The following is a 25,853-nucleotide window of genomic DNA, read 5'->3' as shown; positions in this document are numbered from 1 at the left end:
AGTCCATCGGTCGTGGCACTAGTTCCCACACATCATTTCGAACAAACTGCTCCAGTTCTTGTTCCATGGCAATGATCCAGAACTCGTCCAGCAGTGCCTGTCTGTGATCTTTTGGTTCAATCACTGACACAAAGCACGAATATAGCACCATTTCAGAGAACTTCCCAACCATCCTCTTGAAATCTAGCTGGATGCCACGAGTCTTCCTCCCTTCATTCACCTCTCCAATAATATCTGAGGCTGAATGATTCCGATGGACCTGCTTGGTTGCCCCTTGAGTCACGTTCTGAGGTTCTTCGGTTGTCACAGATGGCTGTTGCATCACTTCTGCAGCCTGTGTTACTCGGTCCACTTCATCACCTTCAGAGTCACTCCCGATCAGAGGCTTCTCCCATTCCATATGAGCATAGTCATCGAACACCACATTGGCTGACTCAACCAGAACCTTTGTCCTTATGTTGAATATTCGAAAGGCTGAGCTATGACCTGAGTAGCCCAGAAAGATACCTTCATCACTCCGTGAGTCAAACTTCCCGAGATGATCCTTGTCATTCAAGATGTAGCACCTGAACCCAATGACATGAAAGTAACTTACGTTAGGTGTCTTTTCTTTCCATAATTCATAAGGGGTTTTTGATGTTCCCTTTCGCATGTACACCCAGTTTATTATGTAGCATGCGGTGCTGACTGCTTCTGCCAAAAACCGCTTGGGAACTTGGTTTCTAAGGATCATCGCATGTGCCATCTCCTGAATTGTTCGATTCTTTTTTTCTACTACACCGTTTTGCTGTGGGGTTCTAGGTGCAGCAAACTGATGGGCTATCCCATGACTCTCACAAAACAACTTCATGAACTCGTTCTGAAACTCTCCACCATGGTCACTCCTTACTCGTTTGATGGAGCCCCGTTCATTCATAAGTTGTAATGCCCGAGCCGCAGAAGGCGACACTGCCGAGGCGGCTGAGAAAGACATAGTGCCCAAGGTGAAACCGGGCGAAATTATCCCCGAGGTGTCCGGGGACGGCTCGGTGGCGCGGAGTAAGACTCTTTCGCAATCCGCCATCCTGGCCCTCTCGAAGTCGACGAGGCCACCGACTTCGGTCGTCCAGAAGCATGACTTTAGCCGAAAACGTTCGGCTACTGACAAGGGGAAAGGCGTCGCCGTCCAGAAGGACGAGCCATCCAAGAAGAGGCGGAAACCGACGCTCGGGGACCCCGCCGCACGTAAATTGGTTGTTGACGACCCCGACGCTTCTGCCGTCATGTTCTCGCGTGTAAATAACGCGAACACGCGTCTTCCTCCTCCGGACTCCTCCGGAGAAGCTGAGGAGGCCGAGGTCATACGGCGCGATGGCGCAGCGTGGTACCAAGGTACGTTTCTATTCGCTGTCCTTTATTTTCGTAAACTTTTGCTAAGTGTTTAACGCGAGTTTGTTCTTTGCAGTTTGTCGCGGCCATTAACGACCTGATGGCCGAGTATGAGGCGGACCTGTCTAAGGTCAAACGTCGCTTGGACGAGGCCCGAAATGAGACCGCAGCGTCAAAGGTGAAGCTGGAAGAGGCGCAAAACGAAGCCGCGGCAGCGAAGGGGAAACTCACCGAGGCGATGACCCGAGTGTCAAGGTTGGAAGAGAAGAAGATAGTTCTTCGAGCAGACGTCAACAAAGTTTCCGCCTCGGTGATTCGCCTGGAGGAAGCAAGGAGAGCCAAAAGCGCCGAGGTGGCGTAGCTTAAAAGGACGCGCTGTTCGAAGCCAAGGTCAAACGCGCGAAAAAGGAGGCGAGGCACGAGCTGACGGCGAAGTTTCAGGAACGCCTCGCCAAGGTGGAGGAGGGTTTGGTCAAGCTCGAGAAGGCCAAAATGATAAAAACGATCTGGGACAGATCAAGAGCAATCTTGCGATGATTGCCGACCTGAAGAAGCCGGACGCCCCGACGCTTGACGACGAGGAGGCGAAGCTGAAAAGCTGGGAGAGTGAGTATGCCGACGACGAGGCGTACGAGCGTATTGCTTCCGAGATTCGGGGCGAGCTGTATTACTCTCCCGTATCGCCGGACTTGGTCGACACCACCCTCGGCAACGAGCCGCTCGAAGAGGCAGCGGCCAACTTAGGCGTGGTAGATCCGAACGGATCAAACGCGGGCACGCCAGTCCTCTCAAACCTCCTCGCTGAACGTGAGACGCAGTCCGCGGCCTGATATCCTCTGCTTTTCCCTGTTTCGTCTTTCATGCTTTTGTACTTAGGTTTTTTGTACGTTTTTGAACTCTTTTTGTAACCGATGCCTGGACGGCTTTATCCACCCGACATTCATTTTTGCTTATGGATATATTTTCTCCTTTAGCTGTTTTTCGTTTGGATGCATTTATTTTTAATGACTTGTGCAAATATCTGTGAAAACCAATGGCTTAGAGAAGATTGTCGAGAATGATTTTGATTGCTTCCTTAACCGAATTCTTCGAAATCGATAGAAAGACGGGCTAAGGGTTGAGTTGTTTAAGGGTCTCATTTGTATTCTTAATCTCGAGCTGGGAGTTAGTTTTGTGGAACATCCTTTAGGTGATGCTGGAAAGATTTTAAGTGATAATGTTGCAGCAAATTTTCGTAGCAACGCCGAGCCGTTTTTAACGACGAGGCGTTTTCGCCGTGCATGGTGCCGAGCCGTGTAAACGACGAGGCGTTTTCTCTTTGCGTGGTGCCGAGCCATGTAAACGACAAGGCGTTTTCCCTTTGGTTAGCCAAGGATGAAGTGTTATCGATCCTGACTAATGGACCGGTGTTTCCGAGAGGATGAGTATGTTTATCCGGGTTTTAAGAGTTTACTTTGGTTTTTGAGAAAGCGATGTAGTCTCGACTTATATTCTCGTGTGCGATAGTAAACCGTGGCGATCTGATACGTTTTCTGTCTGATATTTGTATAGTGCGCTTCATTGTTATCCATAGAGGATGTAACTTGCACCCTCGTCCTAGGAAAGGTGGTGAAAGTCCGTTTAGAGAACTTTGTGTTTGTTGCCCCGTTGTGGCCAGCAACGAGACGATGCGTTCGGAGGCTTAGTTTGCCGAACTGAAACTGAGGACCAACAAAGGTCCGAGGTAATCAGGTCATGATATCATGCCGAAGTAGTATGATTACTCGCCAAAGTGATAAGTGAAAGTATTTAAAAATCCGAGCTTGTTAAAATAAGTTGCTGATTTAGAAAGAATGAGACACTAGCCGAAGCGATAATGAACAAACTAGAAATCCAAAATGAGATTCGAAATGAGCTGAGAATGTGCCGAAGTGGCGATGTTCCTAAGTAGCGAGCTAAAACAGCTAAAATTGTAGGGTTAAAAGAGGTATGTGTATACGTACCCACTCCCCCCCCCCCCCCTTTTAGAGGGGGACAGCTGAACCCGTCAGAGGACGGGCTGCCTACGTACCCTTTGCAGGGATAAAGCCGTCCCGTAGTTCATGCTGGTCGTGCTGCATCCTTAGTGATAGTATTTCTTCAGATGCATTGCGTTCCATGATCTTGGAATCGCCTCGTCAGCTAGTGTCGCGAGTTCGTAGACTCCTGGATGAACCACTTTTGTGACCTTGTAAGGACCTTCCCAATTTGCTCCGAGCTTTCCTGCGTTTTTCTCGGCAGTGTTTTGGAAGACCTTTCGGAGGACGAGCTCCCCTGTTTTGAATCTTCGACTTCGAACGTTTTTGTTGTAGTATCTCGCCGTCGCTTGTTGATAGTTCTGGATTCGAATTAAGGCTTGATCGCGCTTCTCGTTGATTAGGTCGAGCTCATCTAGCATCATTAAGTGGTTCAAGCCCTCCTGTCCTGGTAGAAGTCTTCGTCGGATACCTGGGAAATCCACTTCGGGGGGAATTACGCACTCCGATCCGTAGACCAAAGCGAATGGAGTTTCCACGGTGGCTCGGCGCGGACTTGTCCAATGAGACCAAAGGACTCCTTCGAGTTCGTCTGCCCACCGTCCCTTCTTGGCGTCGAGCCTCTTTTTCAGACTGTCGAGGATCGTCTTATTGGCTGCTTCAGCTTGTCTGTTCCCTTGAGGGTATCTTGGCGTAGATTTGCTGAGGCGGATTTTCCACTTTTCGCAGAAGGCTTCGAAGCGTGTTGAGATGAACTGGGATCCGTTGTCGGTGACTATCTCGTAAGGGACCCCGTGGCGGCAGATGATATTTTTCCAGACAAAGTGTTCGACTTGAACATCCTTTATGCTTGCGTAAGAAACGGCCTCGACCCATTTGGAGAAGTAATCCGTGAGGACGAGCAGAAAACGCTTCTGCTTCGAGCGATGTAGAGGTCCGACGATGTCCATCGACCATCTCATGAACGGATAAGGTGACGAAATTGACGAGAGCAACTCGGTAGGTTGATGAATTGTTGGAGCGTGCCGCTGACATTTCTCGCACTTCGCCGTAAATTTCTCGCAGTCATTGACCATCGTGGGCCAGAAATAGCCGTGCCGTTTTATCTTGATAGCGAGAGACCTTCCGTTGGAGTGGTTCCCGCACGCGCCGCTGTGCACCTCGTGCATGATCTTTCTTGCCTCCGGTCCTTCGACGTATGTCATGAGAGGCCCTGAAAATCTCCATTTAAACACCTCGCCATCTACGAGGACATACCGTGCGGCCTGAGCTTTTAGTTTGCGGGCTTCCCATTTGTCAGTTGGCACCTCTCCATCGGCGATGTACACTCGGATAGCTCCGAGCCATTCTTTGTTGCAGCCGTACTCCGGCTCGGCCGGTGAGGCGTCTTCATCCATTGGAATGGCTTCTTCGTCCTCTGGTTCTTGTTCAGGAGGATTTATCTGCCGAACTCCTTCCACTTCTTCGATGCTAGGACATTCGATGAATTCGACTGGGATCGTCCGTCGGAGATATGGGTCTGAGGTCGAAGCGAGTGCTGCCAAAGCGTCAGCCGAGGTGTTTTCTCCTCGGGGAATTCACGTGAGTTCGAACTCGTCGAATTTTCGCACCAACTCTCGAACCACCTTGAGGTAAGCTCCCATTCGTCCATCCTTTGCCTCATATTCTCCGTTAAACTGGCATGCTACGAGGTGTGAATCACAAAAAGTCCTTATCTTTCGAACCCCGATTCCCTGCGCTAGTCATATGCCGGCGATCAGTGCTTCGTATTCTGCTTCGTTATTCGAGGCGTGGAAGTTCAGGCGAAAAGACTGCTCTAATATTTCTCCGGTGGGAGAGGTGAGGCGGATTCCTATCCCCGAGCCGTGTCTAGATGACGAGCCGTCGACGTGCAGCGTTCATACTTCGTCTAGAGTTGGCTCGTTTGTTGCTTCGGCCGGGAGTTCAATGATAAAATCAGCGAGCACTTGTGATTTTGCAGACGACCTATTTCGATACTCGATGTCGTATTCGCTCAGCTCTATGGCCCACTTGGCGAGCCGACCGGATTGGCTTGGGCTGTGCAGGATCGAGCGCAGCGGAAGTGTGACGAGCACAACAATCGAATGCGATTGGAAGTATGGGCGCAACTTGCGAGCCAAGACTACGACTGCTAGGGCGACCTTCTCGATCTGGGGGTAGCGGGTCTCGGTGTCGGTTAGCGTCTGGCTGATGTAAAAAATGGATTTTTGCTCGGATCGTTCTTCTCTGATTAATACCCCACTTACAGCTGTAGCAGACACCGCGATGTAGAGGAAGAGCGGCTCTCCTTCGACCGGTTTTGCTAAGATTGGTGGGCTTGCCAGATAAGTCTTCAATTCCTGGAAAGCCGTCTCGCATCGTTCGTCCCTTTCAAATTTCTTGTTTCCTCTGAGGGTGTCGTAGAAGGGCAGGCATTTGTCTGTGGAACGGGAAATAAACCTGTTTAGTGCGGCGATTCTTCCTGTTAACCTTTGCACTTCGCGCTTCGTCCTTGGAGAGGGCATCTCAATTAACGCCTTAATCTGCTTGGGGTTTGTTTCTATGCCCCGGTGGGTTACCAGATAGCCGAGGAATTCTCCCGAGGTGACCGCGAACCTGCACTTCGCCGGATTTAGTTTCATGTTGTGCTTGTTCAGCTGTTCGAAACATTCTTGTAGGTGCGCGACGTGGTCTTCCTCCCCGAGTGACTTGACTAACATGTCGTTGATGTATACCTCCATGGTTTTTCCGAGCTGAGCCGCAAACATTTTGTTGACGAGCCGTTGATATGTTGCTCCTGCGTTTTTGAGTCCGAACGGCATGACTTTGTAGCAGTATATCCCGCAGTCAGTTATGAATGCTGTTTTTTCCCGATCGTCAGGGTGCATCAGAATCTGGTTGTAGCCGGAGAATGCATCCATAAATGTTAACAGTTTATTTCCTGCAGTGGCTTCGACGAGCCGGTCGATGTGTGGCAAGGGAAAGCTGTCTTTTGGGCACGCCTTGTTGAGGTCGGTGAAATCCACACAGACCCGCCACTTGCCGTTCTTCTTCTTTACAACCACCGGATTTGCGAGCCAGTCCGGATATTTGGCCTCGGCGATTGATCCTACCTTGGTAATCTCTCGACTTCGTCGTTGACTGCTTTAGCTCGTTCGGGGCCGAGCTTTCTTCTTTTCTGCTTGACTGGCTTAAAGGTCGGATCCACATTCAGCTCGTGACACGTTACATCAATGCTGATGCCTGGCATATCTTCCGCCGTCCAGGCAAAGGTATCGATGTCTCCTTGAGGAGGGAAAGGAGCTTGCTTCTCAGGGGCTCTCCTAGTTGTGTTCCAATTTCGACGCATCGCTCCGGATGCGCCTCGTCTATGCACACCGAGTCCACTGCGTCACATACCGGCTTGGTACGTGTTTCGCGGCTCTCCGCGATCTGTAATTGCTATAAGAGTTTGGAGAGCTCGTTCGCGGGCTCTCTGTCTGTCTTCATCTTTTTGCGGTCTATATCTGCTCGTGCGTCGGTGACGGGGTTCCTCAGTTTGTGCTCGGCTAGGCAGCACATTCGTGACTCCTTCTGATTCCCCCAAATCGTTTTGACGCCTGATGGAGTTGGGAATTTGAGGCAGAGATGGTAAGTGGAGGGTACTGCCCGCATCTCGTTGATCCAGGGAGTTCCCATGATCACATTGTAGATTGCTGGGTGATCTGTGACGCAGAATTCGACGATCTTAGTGACTCCGCCAGCTACCACGGGAAGTCTGAGCGTTCCCATAGTCATCGTCGTTTCTCCTGAAAATCCGGTTAGAGGTTTGGGGATTGCTTCCACCTCGGAGAGGTCGATTCCCATTCTTCGGAGCGTTTCTCTGAATATGACATTTACCGAGCTTCCAGTGTCGATGAGCACCCTTGCTACGTCATGATCCCTGATTGTTAACTCGATCACCAACGGATCGTTATAGGGTCGATCAATTCCTGCCGTTTCCTCCTCGGCGAAGGAGATCACTGTGTTTGGGACGTCGGTTGGTTCCGTCCAATTCTCCTTTGCCTCGGCTCGACGCTGATAGGCTTTGATGGAGGATACGGTATCTTGGTAGTACTGTGATCCGCCCATGATCATATTGATCCTTTGCCTCGGCTCGGGTCGCTCTTCAGGTTCGCCTCTCCTTTCACGCTTGGAGTTATCACCTCGTCTGGGAGGATTTGCGGGTTCCGCCGTGCCGTTTGGCTCGGCTCTTTCTTGTTGTTCGTTAGGGACGAGGTCTTTGAGGTTGACCGCGTTTTGGAGCTCTCCCGCTGCCATCTTAGCTGCGAGCTTTGCTCCTAAAGTTCGGCATTGAGCCGTCGAGTGCCCGTAAGTCTGGTGATACTCGTAGAAAGCCTTCTCGTCGTAGTTGGCGGACTTTCTCACCCAAGTGCTATTGCGCGGCTCTCCTCTTCCGCGTCCGACGCCTACCTGGTAGTTATGGGCTCCTCCGCTTCTACGTTCATCCGAGCTTGATGTTGTTGTATTGTTCGATGGATTGCCCTTCTTCGTGGGGCACGGCAAAATTGAGCTTCAGATTGCTGCTTTCGTTGCTTCATACTGCTCGTCTAAGTTTTTCATCTCCTCTTCGTTCACGACGAAGTCCGATGATCGGTGCAAAGCATCTTGAATCGTTTGCGGCGTGTTGAGAGCCATCTCCCATCGGAACTCAGACTTGTACCACAAAGATCGTTTCAGAGCCTCGAGTGCAGCCTTGTCGCTTATCCCTTCTATTTTGGATACGACTGCCTTGAACCTTGCCATGTAATCCCGAAGCGGCTCGTTCGGTCCTTGGGATAGTGTCCACAGGTCGGCATCAGATGTTCCTCTGTCCATAAACATCGAGTATTGTTTAAGGAACAAAGCGGAGAGCTGTTGAAAACTGCAGATATAATTGCGCTCCTGCCTCGAAAACCGTTCGAGTGCGGCTCCCTTGAGATGCTCCACGAAGAGCAGGCAGTATCCGGCATCTACTTCGCGTTCGGTGAGTTTAGCGGCGTTTTTTGTGAAGGCTCGTCCCATCGCTATTCGAAACGCGGTGATGTGTGCTTTCGGGTCGGTCGTTCCTTCGTAGAACGGGATTCTCACCTTCCCCGGCTCGGGAATCCTGGCCTCCGTGATTCTTGCAGTGAACGGGGTTCTTTGAGTTTCTTCAAGCATTCGGTCGATTTCGGGCATGGCGCTTGTCGCGTTGTGCACTTGAGATTTCATGGCGCGTATTTCAGCCACTGTTCGAGCCATCGAGGCTCGCAACTCTTTGAACTCGAGAGTTTGTGCGTGAGTCATTCCCTTTGATTGGGGGAGTTGCTCCCGCTCCTCTCGCCTGGGCTCGTCTTCGCGTTCTGCCTGCTCGATCCATTGGAGGTTCTCTTCCACCTCGGTTGGATTATCGCCGCGGGTCGGATCGGAGACTTCGTCAGTCCGGATGCCATTTAGTGCCGAGGCGAGTTCTTCTTGACTAATTCGGCGAGCCGAGCCAGTTTGTTGCGGATTCGTGGTTTCGTCGTTCTGCTGGGCGTCTACCTCGATCGTATCGTCCTCTTCCTCACCGGCTTGTCGCCTGGAGTTCCGGCGCAGTGGAGACGGCTCGGTCATGTTGATTCGGGTTGCTGCGGGAGTTCGTTCGTCGAGGGGACGAAGAACTGAGGGATTTCTTGCGCCACTCCCTGAGGCTCCTGCGGGTGTCGAGAAATCGAAGCGCCTCCGAATTCCATCCATCGGGTCGGGGATTCCAGCTCTCCAAGTCGAGTGTTGTCGCTCAGCCGCCATCGCGTCGAGCCTCGCCGTAATCGCCTCGTTTCTTTTGTCTTGGTCGTCGATTTTTTTCATCAACGTAGCCATCATGTATCGCATTTTCTCTTGGGTTTCGGTCGTCGCCGTCGTTGCGCCTGATGCTGGAGTGTCCTTCCCCGCGCCGTTACCGGTGTTGTTGTTATCATCGTTTGCGTTGCTGGCCATGTTCTTCGGATCTTAAAGCCTTGTCGATTTAGAGTAAGAAAGTTTCGATTCCCCACAGACGGCGCCAAATTGTGAGAGCCAAAACTCGCACAACCAGAAATTTGTCTAAGGAAAAATTAAGGGATCGGAAACTTCTAGGGTCTATCGCCAAAACAGTAAGATCGAAAGAAAGTTTTTCTTGCTGTAAAGTGTTTAGTCTTTATTGCTTAGGGTTGCCCAAGTTGGCGGAAGGAATTGCATACATCATATATTTATACTAACTTTCTAAACCGCCTAGCCGAAAATCTCGGGCGAGATTTTCGGAATATTTCCTTATCGCCTCGTGCGGCGTGATTTCATCTGAGTTTTTCTGTTTTTATTCACTGTATTCCAACCCGTGCTTTGCATTGGCTTGGCGTCCATAGCTAAGAATCTTATCTAGTTGCTTGGTCCCTGCGAACATCTGAATCTGCTTCTTCAGTTGATCTAGCTCTGACTCCAACTTTTCCGATATTTGCTTTTCCACCTTTAGATGCTGCCTCAGACTTTCAGCTTTGTTTGCTAATTCCAGTTTCTCCTTGATCAAGCTGACACTTCCCTGACCAAGCATTTTGCTGCTTCGAGATCTTTGCTGAGCTTGTCTGCTAGCACATACAGTCTCTGGTTTTCTTTCTTCAATTCATTGTTTTCCTTGGTGATGCTGACCAGGACCTGGCGTACTTCCTTATAGCTGCTTATGAGGTCATCCTCGTTTTCTTCTTCAGGCTCTGAATCTGACTCTTCCTGTCCCTCCTCAATCTCGGCGATCCCGAAAAACGTGACAAAGTTGTTTGTCTCTTCAATTGAGTCATCATCTGACTCATCGTCAGATTCTTCCTCTGTCAGCATTGACTTGTCCTTTCTTCAATTCTGATCATTGACACATTCCAGCTGAGTGTGTTGATGTGTGCTGTCGTGAGGGTTGTCAAGTTTTACCCTAAATGAAATCAATAGCCGCAAGTGCACAGCTGATCGATTGTAGTACTTAGGGATCAAATCCATATGGAAGGAGGATCTTTCCTGCAAAAGCCTTCGAAAGAAATATAAAGTAAGGAAGTCTAGAACCAAACGGTTTTGTGGGGGTTTTGGTGGAGTGTTTAAAATGTCAAAACAAATCTTAAAGAGAAGATATGGGAATTAAAATGACCTAATAACTAAACTTAACGAAAACAGATAAAAATGAGAAAAACGGCTAACCTAATTGCTTAAATGAAAATCGATTGAAAAGGAATGAAAATATTGAACTAAAGCTTGAAATAAAACGGTGTGAATCTATAAGAAAAGAGGCGCTGAGATTCAGGGAAGTTTTCTCAAGGGTACGAACGATTCAAAACATTGCTAGAGAGTAAAATTGATAAGATCTTAGCTTACACTTTTCGAACTGGAGTCACGGACGTATGAATACGCCACTTTCGTGATCATAGACAACTATCTCTCTTAACCCTAACCAGTAGGTTTCCACTCTGGCCCTGGAAAAGAAGAGATGCATTATGTTTAAGACTCATCAGCATTCACAAATCGCCCATAGGTAGGTTTCCACTCCTATGTTTGTTTTGCTCTCCCAAACTAGATCTGACACCGGATGAACACTTTCGTGTCACCAAGCATCTGGATCAGATTGTAGTTCATGATGCTACTCTCATGCAGTAAAAACGAATTTAGAAGAAAAAGTTCTAAGATTCGGCTCAAAAGCACATGGAATCCTTACCGAACATATAAATCCCCATCGAAAATCCCTTAATCCCAACAATAAAACTACTAAGACATAATGAACAAAATCAAAAACATAGTATTAAAAAGTAGAATAGAAACCGAAATTGAAAAAGAAAGAAGAAGGGTTCAAGAGACAGATCTCTCTCTCCCGAAAACCTAAAAAAGCTTAAAGTAAAATTTCTGTAAAATATTTCGTCTCTCTTCTTCTCTCCTTAAAAACGACCTAAATGACATGTATTTATAGTCTCCAATACTATCTGGTGTCTAGGGTTCCGGAATTGAGGCTGGGAAAGTGATACGGGCTTCAGAAATGGGCCTTCAAAGTCGGAGTTGGCTGGCCGCGGTCGGGATGAGTGCGACCGCGGGGAATGGGTGGCTGGCCGCGGTCGCGGCGGTTGTGACCGCGGGAAATGCTCTGTTGGCCGCGGGTGGAAACGCTTGCCGGCTGGTTTACGGGACATCTTGCTCTTCGCGTATCTTTTGATTGAACCGTTGGATTGCCAAGCTGTGAAGTGTGCTGGAAAGCTGATACTTCCATCTTTAAGATCTCCAAATTTGAGCTGGATCAGACGGTGAGAAGGCCTTCAATCAGGGGTGAACTTCTGACGGTTTGACTCTGAGCTGAAATCTGGTTTTCTATCCATTTTGTTAAGCTTTTCCCTAAAGTACCTGAAAAGAGTCTTGGAACTACAAATACTAGAAAAAACGTAATAAAAATACTTGAAATCAATTAAAAACATAGAAAAAGTATTTCAAAACGATCCATAAAAGTGGTCAAAATACGGTGTTATCAACTCCCCCAGACTTAAACCTTTGTTTGTCCTCAAACAAAGCAAAAGCCTAAACTGGTTAAGTGAAAACAAATATAGGGAATGCACAAATCTCAGAGACATGAACTCCTAAACTAGGACCAAAGATAGTGCATCAATCCACAACTTAGTCTAGAAATTTCTCACCAATGCACAAAAGATACTAGTCCACTTTTTCCGTCATGCAAAACTTAAACAATCTAAATCTTGATTCCAGTCAACTAGCTCTTTACATTCATTAAGTTCAATAGTGAGTTTTCATTAAAGACATCATCCAGGGTAGACGGCGTTTGGCATTAAAGGGCTGTTTAAGTAGTGGAGTTAAGTGTTTTGGGTTATCTGAAGATCTGGAGGATGCAAGATAATATGCAAAACCGCAAGAGAGATAAGGACCTTTTGATGACCGCAATTTTCAGTCACTTCTTCTTGCCAAATTGTGTTGCATAATCTTTCCTCCTTTGTTGTGAACAGCTATTCCCCCAGACTTAGATTCTTTCCGGGAATCAGAAAATGATCTCCAAAACTCCATAAAATTCGAACTCCAGTCGCCTTGGGACTTAAAATTCGACCTTTCTAGACTCTCTAAGGCTTTAATTTCCTTCTTTTCTTCTTTTCGGATTTTTTTTTTTTTTTTTTTTTTTTTTTTTTTTATGAACAGAAATGCCTTTTAAAAAGAGAGAGAGACTAGGGGACGAGATTGTACCAAAATTTGAGATTTTTCTAAGGCAAACTGAGCTTCCTCTTGTGTTGAATCCTTCCGGGAACTTTTCCGGCAAATCGCAGGTCTTTGTCATTGGTGACTGAAAACTGCGTCGTTCCTCTTTCTCTCCAACGTTTTTGCACTTATCTGCATATAAGACAATAGAAAACAAGAGTGCATGTGGTTTGAAAGAGGATTGGTTAAGGTGGGGAACTAACTAAAGATTAACTAGCCATTCAGGATCAACTGAGAGTGGTAAAAGGATAAAGGAGTCCTGGATGTATGATTCGTTTCCCTGGTCTAATGTTTCAATGAGAAAGTTAAGTCCAAATTAAGTCCAAATAAAACAGAGCTAGTGTATTTCTTCATCTAAATTGAAATCATTCAAAGTCCTTTGGGGTACTTCGTTTCAAATGTGCTTAGCTACCGCCTAGTCTAGTCCTAAATCATGAATGAGCATGTCACTAGGAACAGTCTAAAAGCACACAGTCAACTATCATTGATTCATGTTCACCATTCCCTTTAAAACGTATTTTGTTTTGAAAACCGATTTTGAAAAACTTTAAAGAAAATGCAAAAAGTGTAGATAATGCAAGACTCATGAAAGAAAAGTGGTTAGAAAGGGATGAAATCCTCCCCCAGACTTAAATCACACTGTCCTCAGTGTGAAACAAGTCGAGATTGGATGAGAAAAATGCATAGATAATCGAATTGGTAAGGCCAAAGAGAACTTACCTGGATCCGGGATGCTGGTGGAGATGAACCGGATTCATTCGAAGAGGTTTGGGAAGGTGATAGGTGGTGATGAAGGTGGTGGAGGGTGATGAATTAGGTGGAGTGGGGATTGGTGAGGTGGAATGAGGTGAAGTGGGTGGTTTGGGGTCGAGTTTGATCTCAACGACCATTTGCCATGGCCAGGAGCCACGCGACCGCGGCAAACCAGTCTCGGCCGCGGTCAGAAAGACGCGACCGCGGTCGAAGGGGTGTTTCCCGCGGTCATAACACCTGCGACCGCGGGGGCTTATGTCGCGGCCTGCTCCTGCTTCTCCTTGGTTCCTGCTGGGCCGAGCAGTCAGGGACCATCATTCTTTTTCGTTTTTTCGGGTTTTTTTTTATTTTTTTGGCTTTTTTGTTTTATAAGAAACACCTGAAACTAAGAAAAAGAAAAAGATCAATAGAAAAAGAAAGAAAAATCCTAAAGAAAACAATACCTAAATGGGTTGCCTCCCATTAAGCGCTTCTGTTTTAAGTCGTTTAGCTCGACTTTTGGTGTTGGACGTGGCTTAGTCCAATGAAGAAGACTTTGTCCTGAGACAAGTCTTTTTCAACATCTCCTTGCTTTGCCTAGCAGGTTCTTCGTCACTCCAAAGTTTTTTTTCAAACTCTTCTGTTGCAGAACGTTTTCCTGCTTTGCTGTTGTATGGAACAGCTTCTGTGAAGACATCTTTGTCGATATTAGCAAATGAAATCCTCCGGTTTGGCCAGTCCATTATAGCTCCGGAAGTTGCTAAAAAAGACCATCCGAGAATCACTGGATATGTTGCGTCTCTCGTCTCGACAATGTAGAAGTCGACAGGCACTATGCAATCTCCTATTCTCAAAGGAATTTCATGAGCTATTCCTTGAGGTGTTGCATTGGAATCATCAGCTAGACTAATCTTTTATATATTCCTGCGCAGGTGTTTAATACCAAGTCTCAAAGCAATTGCCTTGGACATCATGTTAAGACAAGCTCCAAAATCACAAAGCACGTTTTTAAACATTTCTCCTCTAATAGAACAAGAGATAAGAAACTGACCTACAGTCTTGACCTTATGGAGAATTCGGACTTGCCTTTCTCTGTAGGTGTTGGCTGGTGTTTCAAACGCAGAATATAATTCACAAAAGAAAGCTGCAGCGTCGTATTCAATGATTGAATCGATGTATAGCATCTTTATCTCACTGCATATCTGGTCTTCTTGGATTGAAGAGTCAGCTGAATCTTGAACACATTCCTTTGCCATCATACAAGGTAATGATTCCTGCCAATCTGTTTCTTCATCTGAAACTTGGTTTTCTTCTCCCTGAGTTGTTTTTTTAGGTGCTGGAGGTTGAAGTTGGGACAGAAGATGTATTATTTTTCTCTCAAATCCCGGAGGTGCATCTGAGCGACCAACTCCCGCGGTCAGAGGCGTCGCGACCACGGGAAAAGTGCCCTTGGCCGCGGTCAGGATGCTCGGACCCGCGGCTCCGGATATAACTTGCTCATAGTCCGTTTCTTCCTTCTTGTACTTGACACGAACTTCTCCAGCTTCTTTATTGGATAGACCAGCATCATATGAACTCATACCAGGGCGTTGTTGGTCATCTTCATCAGGATTTTTGGGAGATTTCTTAGAAAATCTCTCAACTTGCTCAATGTTGGGCATCTGCTCCATTCTTGCATCAATCTCACGTGCTTTGAGCTCGAGTTTGTTCAGCCTGTGCTCGATCTCTTGCAACTCTTCATCTGTCTTCTCTCTATACCAGGAGGCGGATTCTCTGACTTCTTTAATCTCCTGCTTTGATTCGACAATATCACTTGAGTTCTGTATGATGCCATACCCTTGTCTTGTCTGCTCTGTTGCGACTTGGTGGATCATCCCAGCTAGTGTTTGTGCGTCCTTGTGGGTTTGCTCTTCCAGAACTCGAACATGATTGGCCAGGTCATCGAATTTTCTGTTGAACTCTTCAGAGATTGAATCAATTCTCTTGAGCAGGGTGTTTTCGGTGAGAATCTGCTGATTAAGGAACTGGTTTATCATTCCTTCGAGGCGTCCCAAACGTCTGCTGATCCTCAAGTTTTCTTCTTGCTGATTAGGGTTCTGCGGTGGAGGATTATAGGCGTGTGGCTCGAAGTAGGTTGGAGGTGGACCATAAGGATCTTCCCGGCGCCGAACAGGCTCTCTGCGACGGTGGTATGGGTGGTTTGGCTGGCTGTATCGATCCATGTAGCTAAGATTTCGGGCTTGGTGTTCTTCTCTGCGTCTAGTGGCTTGAGAAGTGTTATAGAAACCTTCCTCATAGTGTGTATTTCGATTTATAGGATCCATATCTTCTGAAATGGAAACAAAATAACTGAAAAATGGAAATATGCAGAAAAAGGGGTTCTAGAGTCGATTTACCAACCTTTCTTAGGGTTTTGCAGAAAAGAAAACGCGTGTCTTCCCCAGCAACGGCGCCAAAAACTTGATGTGTGCTGTCGTGAGGGTTGTCAAGTTTTACCTTAAATGAAATCAATAGCCGCAAGTGCACAGCTGATCGATTGTAGTACTTAGGGATCGAATCCACATGGAAAGAGGATCTTTCCTGTAAAAGCCTTCGAAAGAAATATAAAGTAAGGAAGTCTAGAACCAAATGGTTTTGTGGGGGTTTTGGTGGAGTGTTTAAAATGTAAAAACAAAATTTAAAGAGAAGATATGGGAATTAAAATGACCTAATAACTAAACTTAACGAAAACAGATAAAAATGAGAAAAACGGCTAACCTAATTGCTTAAATGAAAATCGATTGAAAAGGAATGGAAATATTGAACTAAAGCTTGAAACAAAACGGTGTGAATCTATAAGAAAAGAGGCGCTGGGGTTCAGGGAAGTTTTCTCAGGGGTACGAACGATTCAAAACATTGCTAGAAAGTAAAATTGATAAGATCTTAGCTTAAACTTTTCGAACTGGAGTCACGGACGTATGAATACGCCACTTTCGTGATCATAGACAACTATCTCTCTCAACCCTGACCAGTAGGTTTCCACTCTGGCCCTGGAAAAGAAGAGATGCATTATGTTTAAGACTCATCAGCATTCACAAATCGCCCATAGGTAGGTTTCCACTCCTATGTTTGTTTTGCTCTCCCAAACTAGATCTGACACCGGATGAACACTTTCGTGTCACTAAGCATCTGGATCAGATTGTAGTTCATGACGCTACTCTCATGAGGTAAAAACGAATTCAGAAGAAAAAGTTCTAAGATTCGGCTCAAAAGCACATAGAATCCTCACCGAACATATAAATCCCCATCGAAAATCCCTTAATCCCAACAATAAAACTACTCAGACATAATGAACGAAATCAAAAACATTGTATTAAAAAGTAAAATAGAAACCGAAATTGAAAAAAAAGAACAAGGGTTCAAGAGACAGATCTCTCTCTCCCTAAAACCTAAAAACAAAGCTTAAAGTAAAATTTCTGTAAAATATTTCGTCTCTCTTCTTCTCTCCTTAAAAACGACCTAAATGACATGTATTTATAGTCTCCAATACTCTCTGGTGTCTAGGGCTCCGGAATTGAGGCTGGGAAAGTGATACGGGCTTCAGAAATGGGCCTTCAAAGTCGGAGTTGGCTGGCCGCGGTCGGGATGAGTGCGACCGCGGGGAATGGGTGGCTGGCCGCGGTCGCGGCGGTTTGACCACGGGAAATGCTCTGTTGGCCGCGGGTGGAAACGCTTGCCGGCTGGTTTACGGGACATCTTGCTCTTCAAGTATCTTTTGATTGAACCGTTGGATTGCCAAGCTGTAAAGTGTTCTGGAAAGCTGATACTTCCATCTTTAAGATCTCCAAATTTGAGCTGGATCAGACGGTGAGAGGGCCTTCAATCAGGGGTGAACTTCTGACGGTTTGACTCTGAGCTGAAATCTGGTTTTCTATCCATTTTGTTAAGCTTTTCCCTAAAGTACCTGAAAAGAGTCTTGGAACTACAAATACTAGAAAAACGTAATAAAAATACTTGAAAGCAATTAAAAACATAGAAAAAGTATTTCAAAACGATCCATAAAAGTAGTCAAAATACGGTGTTATCATGTGTCCATATCCTTTGCAACCATAACACTGAATCTCCCGTCGTTTGATGGTTGGACAATCATTCTTGAAATGTCCATATCCCTTGCACTCGTGACATTGCACTTCACTCTTCCTGTTTGACTTGTCCCCCTCGGTTGTCTTTTTGAAAGAGGTGACCTTTCTCTGCGGCTTTACAGCTTTTCGTAGGGCACGATCAAACCTTCGAACAAAGAGACTTATAGGATCGTCTTCCTCATCTTCAGTAGTGCGGTTTTCGCACTTTAGAGCTAGACTTTTTGGTTTCTTCAGATTGTCTAACTCCATCTCATGGGCTTGCAGCATACCCACGAGTTCACTGAACGGCATGTTCTCTGTGTTGCTTGACACACTGTGTGCAGACTTGTATCCCATAAACCTTGATGGTAGACACCTCAAGAATTTCTTCACCAGCTTCTTATCTTTGTACTTTTTGCCTAGCACAGCTGCCTCTTGTGCTAGAGCACTCAGCTTTGAACTGAAATCAGCAACGGTCTCATCCTCCTCCATTCTCAGATTCTCAAAGCGAGAAGCAAGCATATCTTTTCTCGAGCTTTGAACCTTCTTAGTTCCTTCAAACCGCATCTGAAGTATGTCCCATGCTTCCTTGGCAGTCTCAACCCCCTGAATCAGCTCGAACGTCTTTCTCGATATGTTGGTATGAATAGTAGTCAAGGCCCTTGAGTTGTACTTCGCTCTTTTCGACTCCTCTTCAGTCCAACTTTCCTCTGGTTTTGGATGGAAGACTCCGCCTGCATCAGCTACCATTGGTTCTTCCCATTTTTCGATTACCGCCTTCCATGCCAGTGGATCGATCCCTTTGATCATGGATCTGATCCTAGCTTTCTAAAACCCGTAGTTCCCATCATCCAGGATGATCCTGGAGTTGTTCACCATCTTCTTATAGCTCTCTGTTTTCTCTGCAGGATCTCACCTGTTTGTAATACACACAGATGACCGCTCTGATACCAAATAAAAATGCAAGAGTAGTAATACGGGAACTAGAACAGAACACAACACAGAGATTTTCTCTTCAAAAATATTTCACTAGTAAATCTGTTTGTAACTTACAAGTATATAGAACCCGATTTAGAGCAACCTTAAGACACACCTTGATTTGCTACACTAGCCTCACCTGTTCTTGAATCGATACGTGATTCAAGAATCTCTCACCCAAATCCCTTAGCACACTAGCTCACTAAAACTCTCACAGAATTTCGCTCACCCTTTGCTAAGAATTCTCTCAGTTGTGTTCAAAAACCCTACAAGGTTTTCACACGCCTATTTATACAAGATAGGACTTGCGGCCAACCCTAGCCCAGACTCTCCTTGCGATTTCTCCAAATCTCCATGAGAATCTTCACATTCCTTATCTACTCATAAGATAGAGGAAACTTGATATTTTCTTCAAAGATCCTCCAAGATACTCAAAGCTTCCTATCCAAGTCAGCTTCTCTTCTCTTGAAGTGTCCAGCACGTCCTGCAGCTCCAGCTCAGCTTCCAGCTAACCTCCACGTGTGTAGATTGCTTTGCAAGTCTTCCCGTGTCAGCTCCAGAGCTAGTCGGACTGCTACACGTGCTGCTCCAGCCTTGTTTGCATCTTCAGCTGTCATTGCTGTGTCATCATTTTAATTTAATTTTTGAAAAAGTCCACTAAATTAACTAAAACCCATTCACTATCAATTAGACTTTTTGCACGTAATTAAAAGAAAAATTATCCCACATTGGTAGTTTGTGAGCATAACTAAGTTTTGCTAACCCTATATATATTTTTCATTATTCGAAAAATAAAATACAACAACTGATATTATTAAGTCTCATATCGGTAAGATTTGGGCATAACTAAACTCTTGTAATACATACCTCTTATTCTTCATTGAATAAGTCTAATGTTAAAAAAAATGTTCAAAAACAAATTTTTTGAATAAGTCTTTATTCCAATATTTCCGCCGTCTTTTTTATTTTATTTTATAAAGTAAATAATTTGTTTATTTTATTTTAATTACATACAGATATGAAGAAGTATTTCAAAAGAAAAGAAACTCCTTCCTTATCTCACAGTGCTTTAGATGTTTTTTCTGATCTACCATTGGATCCTGCTGATCGAAAAGAATATCAGAATATCATCCAAATCAAAGGAATGAGGTCATTCAAAGTTATTTGATTAGAGGTCTTTGTCAACCTCGTGGTCATATTTTCAAACAAACATTGATAGGAGGCGTATTAAGAAGGTTTAATCCTGCTTGGTTTGATCATTATCCGAACTGGTTAGAGTATAGTGTGAAGAAAGATGCAGCTTTTTGCCTATGTTTTTACTTGTTCAAGGATAATACTGGTAAAATTCCAAAAAATGATGTGTGGACCACTGATGGTTTCTCTAGCTGGAATAAGCTCAAAAATATTTCTGAACATGTGGGAGGTGTTAATAGTTTTCACAACAATGCAGTAATGAAGTGTGAAAAATCGATGAAGCAATGCCAGTCTATCAAGCATGCTTTGCATAAATAAGATGATATTACAAAGAATGAGTATCAAATTCGGTTAAATGCTTTGATTGATGCTTCCAGATTCTTGTTGCAACAAGGGTTACCATTTCGTGGTCATGAAGAGAAAGAAGAAACTGCTAATAATGGTAACTTTGTGGAACTCTTGAAATACACTACTGAACAAAACGAAGTTGTGAGTAAAGTTGTTTTGAAAAATGCTCCTGGAAACAATCAGATGACGTCTCCAAAGATTCAGAAAGATGTTGTGCATTGTTTTGCAGAAGAGGTAGTCAAAACTATCATCGAAGAAATTGATCATGGTGTATTTGGTTTGTTGGTTGATGAGTCTGCAGATGTTTCTTATAAGTAACAAATGGCAGTGGTGTTTCGATTTGTTGATAAAAATGGGATAGTCAAAGAAAGATTCATAAGTATTACTCATGCGAGTGAAACATCTTCAGCATCTTTGAAAGATGCTATTGATTCTGTGTTGCTAAGTATGGATTCTGTGTTCTACCCATCTGATTTTAGTTCTGGAGAGTGCATATCTCTTGAGCAACAATTAGATATTTATACTGATAATGTTCGAAGTGATGAAAGATTTGCTCATTTACAAGATCTTGAAGAACTTGCTCGTATGTTGGTGGAAACTCAAAAACATATGTTATTTTCTTTAGTTTATAGGGTTTTGAAGTTGATTTTGATTTTGCATGTTGCTACTGCAACTGTAGAGATATGTTTTTCGTAAAGACAGATCAACGCAATCGGATGGGAGATTAATTTTTGAATGATTTTTTAATTTGTTTTGTCGAGAAAGATGTATTCCAGACTATTACAAATGAGTCTGTCATTAAAAGATTTCAGGATATGAAAGATCGTAAAGAGATTTTGTAGAGTAAAATGATATTGTAAGAATTTTATATTTTAATAAAAAAAAAATTTATTAATACTATAATAATGTTCTGATCCAGATTAAAAAAATTCCTGGGTCCGCCACTAATGGTTTCTCAACCTGAACTTTTATGAATGGTCTAAACATTGCCTCGTCAAGATTACAAACATGACCAAATTTCTAAAATGAAGGGAGTGTAACAGAATCGTATAATTTTAAAATACTAAATTAGTTATCTATGAAATGCTAGGAACGGCTCTTGGTATGTGATGGATTATTTCTTAAAAAATGAGACATTTTACTGATTTTTGGATTTGTTGTAACCTTTATTTGTCCTTCATGTGCTTCAAACTCGAGCATATTACAATAAAAAATGGCTTCATGTTACGAGGTAACATTCTCCATGCTGTTGTGTTAGTATGTGTTTGTCATCTTCTCATCGGCTTTCGACAATAAATCAGATTCCTTTCTCAGGTTTGTCTTGAAAGTCATCACGAGCTTACAACACGCTATGATTACATGTATTATTACTATAATTTTTCTTAACTCTTGTAGAGATGGCCGAATATATTGGAAAGTTTCATGAACATGGCAATAGCACAAAAACTAAAACACAACATAATACACAAGTCTTTCTTTCTGAAAAATTTTCTTACTAGAAAATCTGTTAAGTATACTTACAAGTCCTTCCTAACATGATTTAAGACAACTTCCAAGTCTTACCTAACATGATTTAAGACAGAATCAAGGCGCACTTTGATCTGTCAATCTAGCCTCACTCGTTCTTAAATCTATACGCGATCTAAGAACCTCTCCAAAAAACCCCTTAACCCTTGATAAAGATCTCTTATAAGACAATCACTCATCCTTATGTTAAGAATTATTCAGCTGTTGTGTTAAGCATATATGATACTTCAACATGTTTATTTATACCCAATAGACTCGTGATCATTTGTAATAGTCTAGTATACATCTTTCTCGACAAAACAAATTAAAAAATCATTCAAAAATTGATCTCTCATCCGATTGCATCGATCTGTCTTCACGATCTTTATTGCTGAAATACATCTCTCCACGGTTGCAGTAGCAATAGGCAAAATCAAAATCAACTTCAAAAGCCTATAAACTAAAGGGAATAACATATGTTTTTGAGTTTCCACCAACATACGAGCAAGTTCTCCAAGATCTTGTAAATGAGTAAATTTTTCATCACTTCGAACATTATCTATATAAATATCTTATTATTGCTCAAGAGATATGCATTCTCCAGAACTAAAATCAGATGGGTAGAACACATAATTCATGCTTAGCAAACATAGAATCAATAGCATCTTTCAAAGATGTTGAAGATGTCTCACTCACATGAGTAATACTTATGAATCTTTCTTTGACTATCCCACTTTTATCAAAAAATTGAAACACCACTGCCATTTTTTCCTTATAAGAAACATCTGCAGACTCATCAACCAACAAACCAAATACACCAAGATCAATTTCTTCGACGATAGTTTTGACTACCTCTTCTGAAAAACAGTGCACAATATCTTTCAGAATCTTTGGAGACGTCATCTGATTGTTTCCAGGAGCATTTTTCAAAACAACCTTACTCACAACTTCGTTTTGTTCAGTAGTGTATTTCAAGAGTTCCACAAAGTTACCATTTTAGCAGTTTCTTCTTTCTCTTCATGACCACGAAATGGTAACCCTTGTTGCAACAAGAATCTGGAAGCATCAATCAAAGCATTTAACCGAATTCGATACTCATTCTTTGTAATATCATCTTATTTATGCAAAGCATGCTTGATAGACTGGCATTGCTTCATCAAGTTTTCACACTTCATTACTGCATTGTTATGAAAACTATTAACACCTCCCACGTATTCAGAAATATTTTTGAGCTTATTCCAGCTAGAGAAACCATCAGTAGTCCACACATCATTTTTGCAACTTTACCAGCATTATCCTTGAACAAGTAACAACATAGGCAAAAAGCTGCATCTTTCTTCACACTATACTCTAACCAGTTCGGATATTGATCAAACCAAGCAGGATTAAACCTTCTTAATACGTCTCCTATCAATGTTTGTTTGAAAATATGACCACGGGGTTGACAAGGACCTCTAATTAAATAACTTCAAATGACCTCATTCCTTTGATTTGGATGATATTCTGATATTCTTTTCGATTAGCAGGATCCGATGGTAGATCAGGAAAATTATCTAAATCACTGTGAGATGAGGAAGGAGCTTCTTTTCTTTTCATATACTTATTCATATCTATATGTAATTAAAATAAAATAAACAAATTATTTACTTTATAAAATAAAATAAAAAAATATGACAGAAATATTGGAATAAAGACTTATTCCATAATTTTTCTTTTTGAACATTTTTTTTGAACATTAGACTTATTCAATAAAGAATAAGAGGTATGTATTACAAAGATTTAGTTATGCCCAAATCTTACCGATATGAGACTCTTAATAAAATCAGTTGTTGTACTTTACTTTATAAATAATGAAAAGTATATACAGGATTAGCAAGACTTAATTATGTCCACAAACTACCAATGTGGGACAACTTTTCTTTTAATTACGCGCAAAAAGTCTAATTGATAGTAACTGGGCTTTAGTTAAATTTAATGAACTTTCTCAAAAATTAAATTAAAATGATGATAAAGCAATGACAGCATCAATATATGTACATGAGCTAAATATATTGTGGGCTAAAATTTGGCAACCAAATTTGATAAGAAACAAAAAAAAAAAATTTGGTAACAAAAAAAAAAATTATAATGTGTCAGTTGACAGTATCTCTGCACGTAGGGTCCGCCTCTGATTTTCTTACCTACGTCGAATAAGACAGTAGGAGCTCCGCCATCAAGAAAAGCACTAAGCTCCAAAACAATAGTGAAATACACAAGCTCGAATTTCAAGTGAAATGTAGAGATATATTTTTGGAAAATAAAACAAAACCTGGATTTCTACAAAACTTGATGAATAAGTATACTTCCGAGCGTCAGATTCGGCATAGAATATCTCTGATTGAAGAATATCTCTGATTAGATTAAACATTTAGCTCAAAAGTATAGAATACAGGGTTTGTTCCTATTCGTCGTCATCCTCGCTCTTAGACTTCTTCTCTTGCGGTGACCATCATCAGTGACCTCGCCTCCTCCAACTTTTCTCTTCTTCTTCTCTGATTTCGCATTTTCATTTGCCGTCTCCATATTCCTCTTGTCTTTCTTCTTCTTTTTCTCTGCCTTCTCCTCATCCATTGCCTCCTCTTCTTTTTCACCCTTTGCCTTCTTCTTGGTTTTCTTTCAGGAGGTCTCATCCACTGTCTCTTTCCCTTCCTGATCTAAAGGAGGCACCCACTAAACACTGAGTTCACCACCAAAACTGAATTTGTATGCCAATTTTGTTTATAAAAGAAAAGAAATACCTTTGTTTTGCACATTCTCTATCACCTTTTCATTACATCCACGTTCTTAAGTGGGGTAACACCTTTGTCATAAAAGTCTAGCCTTTTGTCAATTTGCTCGCCAAAGGCATTTGTTGCGCCATCTTCATAAGACAACACCAAGGCACATAACTTACACTTTGAATCATATGTCATATAACCAAAAGCTCTTGTCCAGTGCATTTTCATATTCTTTTACCAGCAAAACAATCATCAGTGCCTCTCAAAAGTGAACCAACCAAGCAGTGATTTCCTGGTTGCAGAAATCACCTTGAATTTTGTTGAGCATGTTGAAACTTTTATGGTGGACAGAGAGACGGAGTGATTGGGAGGCCATGATTAAATTTGATAGTGTTTGGAAGCTTGTAGGTGGGTGGTGAGTATTGTATGTATAGGGTTTGCTTTTATAAGATTCTAAGAGAGCAGTAGTGGGGGAGGCCATTAAAGTGAGGCAATTGAAAGCTCAGAGTGGAGAATTGAGATGAGAAAGTAGCGTTGATGGTTTTTTTTTGTGAGAGGGTAGAAGTCAGATCGACGATTGCCGTCGCTAAACAGATGGAAGAAGATGCCGCTTTATTTTCTTAGATCTTAGAGCATTTCCAATCCTGAACCCCTCTTTGGGATTCTTAGAGTTTATTTTTTAAAATTTTTTTTTGGGAAAAGTGATGAACCCTAACTATTTTTTCACCTCAAACCCTGAATTTCTCCTTGGGGTTCATAAAAATAAAATAATATTTGTGAAAATTATTAGTTGTATATTTGATTTATTTGAGAAATAATTTTTAACAAACTACAATACATATAACCAAATTTATATAGCATGACATGATTTTTAGAAATACAAAATCTAGAATTTTTTGGTAAAAAACATACAAAATACAAATACAACTATATTGCTAAGTTTTGTCTTCCAAATACATACATTTGTTGCAAATTGGAATTTTTTTTGTTTGTCATTTATACCTTTGGTCAAACTAGTGAGTTTTTTTATCAATAGAGTTGACCAGAGAGAGAAATGCCCGAGAAAATTTTTTCTTCAAAAAAAAAAAAATTCCTTCACACAACGACCTATCAAATGCCGACACTTGTCCAGTGATACTCAACTCATACGGATTCAACAGGTTCACTCGAGTCATACAGGTTAACTGAGAATGGGCTTCTTTTTTAATTTTTAAACCCAAAAAAACGACCAGGCTCACTTGTGATACTGGAGTCATCTCCCATCTCCCATTGGAGATGCTCTTAGATAACAATTTCTGTGAGAGTTGTTTTTGTATTTGGATTTTTATTGAAAAAGGAAAAGTGAGTACTAGGCTTTTAAAATAGATACAGGTGAAGGTTAAATCTCTCTTTTTTTTTGTGGTGTGGGCTGGAGGTAGTTTTCTAATTTAATTGGCTAGTTTTTGTAATTTGGGATTGATGCAGAAATATATAGATTATCTTCTAATATCTTTATTATTTATTTAATTAATTAGATAATTTCCTTTTATTATTTTAGGATTTTTCTAGTGTTTTGGATTTGCTATAAATAAGCCGTTTAGGCCTAAGTTGTATTCAGTTTTTGATGAATTAATGAAATTGAGCTTTTGTCTCTTTGTTCCTTG

The 25,853-nt window shown here is 42.8% G+C and overlaps 3 pseudogenes; 1 reads left to right on the top strand and 2 right to left on the bottom strand.

Moving 5' to 3' along the window:
• Nucleotides 1-3,469: 3,469 nt before the first annotated feature.
• Nucleotides 3,470-9,341, bottom strand: LOC112083012 (annotated as a pseudogene).
• Nucleotides 9,342-19,424: 10,083 nt separating this feature from the next.
• LOC112083011 lies at nt 19,425-20,644 on the top strand (annotated as a pseudogene).
• Nucleotides 20,645-22,066: 1,422 nt separating this feature from the next.
• On the bottom strand, nt 22,067-24,064 carry LOC112083010 (annotated as a pseudogene).
• Nucleotides 24,065-25,853: the final 1,789 nt, after the last annotated feature.

This window comes from Eutrema salsugineum, unplaced genomic scaffold (assembly GCF_000478725.1).
Source record: "Eutrema salsugineum unplaced genomic scaffold, Eutsalg1_0 scaffold_7, whole genome shotgun sequence".
Taxonomy (NCBI): Eukaryota; Viridiplantae; Streptophyta; class Magnoliopsida; order Brassicales; family Brassicaceae; genus Eutrema; species Eutrema salsugineum.
This window is presented reverse-complemented; position numbering and strand designations above follow the sequence as displayed.